Raw genomic sequence first — 4,697 nt, 5'->3', positions numbered from 1 at the left:
CTAAAACCCATTAATTTAGTAGCTTGATTTTTAACATGTTATAATTAACACATATTTGTATAATTTGACTTTTGTAGACACGAACAAAACATGGCGTGCCCCCCGACCGTTGTGGAATTATTCGATTACACACACAAGAAGAGGTCGAGTGGAGATGTCGCATCTACGGATTCGGGGGGGTACGTGACCATTAAGTGTAGCTAAATCATGGTAAGTATATCTATCTATTATAATTGGGTTGCCATTTATTTGGCAAACATTATAATTGTTTAAGTTAGAAATTATGTATATATTTCATTATTTAGTTTGGGTTGCCATTTGTTGGGCAAACATTAGGATTGTTTACGTTANATTGTTTACGTTAGAAATTACGTATATATCATGCTTTAGTTTGGGTTGCCATTTGTTGGGCAAGCAACCGTATTGTTTACGTATATATCATGTTTTAGTTTGGGTTGTCAATTGTTGGGCAAACGTTAGGATTGTTTTGGATATAATTTTCGTATCTATCACTATTTTTGCCTGGAAACGTCTCATTTACAGCCGTTATGCTGTCAAAATTGACTTGCAATCTTTTTTAAACCATATATAGGATGAGTATTCAATGGGTCTTACCCAAAGATACGGCGAGGATCCCTCTACCTATCCCTTAGTTGATAAAGAGTTGTGGGAGCAAGCGATTGGGGGAAGCAAAAAAGGTCGTTTATTTGGGTTTGGGTACAACCAAGATCCCAATTGTGTCTTGACCGGCAACTACACGGAAGCTGCTTCATCGTCTTCGGAACAACGGTTATGTGTCTTTTTTTTCTTTTGATGATGTTTATTGATCTAGTTTATAATTCATATTAAATATTATAACGTTTTATTTATTTTTATAGAAAATTGTAAACTTAGAGGCCAAAGTTATGGATTTACAAGAAGAAAATCAGCGTCGACGGACGGTAGAGAAGCAACTTCTGAAACAAATGCATGATATGACTGCTTTGGTTAACGAACTCCATCAATCACAATTCCCACCGCCATCTAATTGAATATTGTTTGTTTATTTGGAACAATTTAGTTTGTTTGTAACATTGTGTGATACTTTAAATTGTATGTTTTGTAACAATTGTTTACTTTAATCAATGTATGATATTTGGTTGCATTTTAGTTTTATACATATTTTTACAGATTTACAGGATTTAAATATTTACTGAAAAAATAAAAAAAATAAAAAATTTTAAAATAAAAACAAATTTCCGACGGATTTCCGGCGGAAGAGGTCGCCGGTAACTTTTTTTAAATTTTTTTTGAAAATTTTATTTAAATTAAAAAAAAACATTACCGGCGGATTTCCGGCGGATTTGGCCGCCGGTAAATATTTTTTAAATTTTTTTTAAATATCTTATTTAAATTAAAAAAAAAAGCCGGTAAATATTTTTTAAATTTTTTTTTGAAAAATATTATTTAATTAAGTTTTTCCGGCGAGAAAATACGCCGGCGGATTTCCGGCGAGAAAATACGCCGGCGGATTTCCGGCGGAAATATTTAATTTTTTTTTAATTAAGTTAAACCAAGTTCCTTAATTTTTCCGGTGAAAGATTTCCGGTGGCCGTAATCCGCCGGAAAAGAAAAAAATCCGCCGGAAAACTCGACGGAAAAAAAATCAGCGGCGCCCTCTTTTCCGGATTTGTCCGCCGGAAAAGAGGGTAATTTTGGTAGTGAAAAAAAGAAAAATTCTTTCGAAATCGACAAAAAACTTAAAAATCTTTGAGAATCAAACAAAAAATTTTAAAAATCCTTTGAAACAATGGAATTAAGCTAAGAATACACCGAAAACTTTACGGGCCTTTAATTTACCTTAAAGGTGCCCCCACTTAGTAAAAAACCTAAAACCGCCACCGTATAAAACCATACATAAAAGATTTTTACATAAATTTTACGGTCGCATTTACTACTTATTCATCTGATTTAAAAAATAAATAAATAAATAGAAACTTAATAATGTCATGTACGTTAATTTGTTTAAAATATTTAAAATAAAAATATTTTCAACTCCCACAGATCATATTATTAATATAATTTTTTATCTAACAAAATATTTTTTTTATATTTTTAATATTATAATATTAATTATATTATTAATATTGAATTACACGGTGGTCCATGTGATGATCCATAACTTTTCATGACTCTCATCACCTTTCCCACATAACAACCTTAGTTAACAACCGTTATGAAAGACTAATCGATTTTTGAATAAATTATAGGGACCAAAGTGTAATATGTTTTAAAATTTAACATCGTTCACTTTTTTTTAGTTTTATTAAAAAACTTGTTATATCTCTAATCACAAATCAAATTGCTTAACATAAAGTACATATTAAATAAAAATCTTTATATTTATTTAAAAACTATTAAATTAAAAAAATAGCGTTAAAAAATCTCAAGTTTAGAAAAATAAAGGAAATCAAGATAAATTCACATATCTTTTGAATTATGAATTGAAATATGTGAGCAAAATATTGAAAATCAAGTTTAGTTAACGTGAGATTATTAATATATAGTCACACTAAAAATTATTAAAATAACAACAAAATAGAACTTGTAAATTAAGATTAAAAAACACTGATTATTCAAACAGTTAAGCAAACTATTACTACAATAAAATTAGGTTTATATGACGCCAAAAAGAATTAAGCATCTTAAAAACCCATCTTTTAAAAAAAAGCATTTGTTTTTGTAGGAAATTCTTAAATAATGTCACATAAAATTGTTAATATGGCGTTTTGTTCTATAAGTTCCTAAAACTTTGTTAGGACGTCCAAAAACATTATATGAACTTATTACAACGCTTTTATATATGACTTTTCTTTTCTTCTAAAATTTAAGTCTTACAAAGTGGTCCAAGACACTTTATTTTATTGTTCTATAAATTAAGTCTTATAAAATGGTCTATTTGAACGTTTGTTTTTTTAACGTCATATAAGTTTAAATTTGTTGTAGAGATAGTTTTTCTTAATTGTTTGAATAATGAATGTTTTTTAATCTTAATCTATAATTTTTTATTTTTTTGTTATTTTATTTATTTGTAGTTTGACTATATAATAATGATCTCAAGTTAACCGAGCATAATATAAAGACAAGTATATGAATATGCAAGATTGACAAGTATCGCCATCTAGATAAAGGGCAAAAAACACGCAATTATTTTAATATAATATAAAGACATTTACTATATAACATCAATAATTATTTATATAAAACTACATCAATAAGGGTGCGTTTGGTTTGCAGGAATGTTTTTGAGGGATTTGGATTCTCATAAGGGATTTGGATTCCATGGGATTTGGATTGGATTGGATTTAAAATCCATCCTCTGTTTGGTTTGTAGGATTTGTAGTATTGGGTCTCCTTACTCAATTGACAATTATCGAGAACTACAGCAAAATTATCGAGTACTACAGCAAAATTATCGAGTACTACAGCAAAATTATCAAGAACTACAGCAAAATTATCGAGAACTACAGCAAAATTATCAAGAACTACAACAAAATTATATAGAACTACAGCAAAATTGAACCTAATCTGTATATTTAACCTAATATGTGTTCATAGTTTAGGGGAAAAGGGATTTACCTGTTGAGTGATGGGAGAAGGCAGTGGGCGACGGTGAGCGACGACCATCGACGGAGACGGCGACGGAGACGAAGGGCGACGGCGACGAAGGGCGGCGATGACGAAGGGCGACGGAGACGAAGGCCGACAGAGACGAAGGGCGACGGCAACGACGGGAGAGGGCGACAGAGACGAAGGGCGACGGCGACGACGGGAGAGGGTGACGGAGACGAAGGGCGACGACGACGACGACGGGAGAGGGCGAGGGATGTAAGCTGTGGGAGAAGATGGAGCGATGTTTAGCTCTGGATATGGATATGGAGATGGAGACGATGTAAGCTGTGTAATCTGGAATAGATTTTAAAATCCTGTGTATTTTCAAAGGATTTCCAAATCCATCGTTCATGGGATTTCAAAGGAATCCTTGGATTTCAATTTCTCACAATCCAGCAAACCAAACACTGGATTGGAATGGATTTCAAATCCAAATCCCCCCAATTCCATTCCAATCCCGCAAACCAAACGCACCCTAATTGTTTCAAGTTGTATATCTCAAATTCAAATCAATGTTATATAATAATATTGTTTGATTGCAAAATGTATATATGTATATATAGGACGATTCATTTAAGAACGTTGAATATTTTATCAATTACTTATGATACTATATATATAGAGAGAGAAAGGTTTAGAGGAAAACCTACAAAAAAAAAAAAAAAAACTAAGTAACATCCTGGTAAACCATTCATTTGGACGATATGCACATGTTCATACAAGTGATCCTAGTCTTTTATACGGTCAAAATTGGACAAGAATTGCGGCTTTGGTTGGTCAAAGATTGCACTTTGACCAGTCAATATTTGCAGCTTTAACTAATCAAGAGAAAAAAATAGAGGGGTAATTTTGTAACTTTTATAAATATGGGACAAATAAATGCATATGTAAACCCATAAGTATATATGTGAACTCATAGTTTATATTTGAATCAGTTAAATAGTTCATATGTAAATTACACGAGTTCACATATGAATATATAATTCATATGTGAATCACACGGGTTCACGTATGCACTTGTTTTGCCGCCTATTTGTAAAAGTTAC

This window comes from Cynara cardunculus, assembly GCF_001531365.2.
Source record: "Cynara cardunculus var. scolymus isolate 2C chromosome LG 11, CcrdV1, whole genome shotgun sequence".
NCBI classification, from domain to species: domain Eukaryota; kingdom Viridiplantae; phylum Streptophyta; class Magnoliopsida; order Asterales; family Asteraceae; genus Cynara; species Cynara cardunculus.
This window is presented reverse-complemented; position numbering follows the sequence as displayed.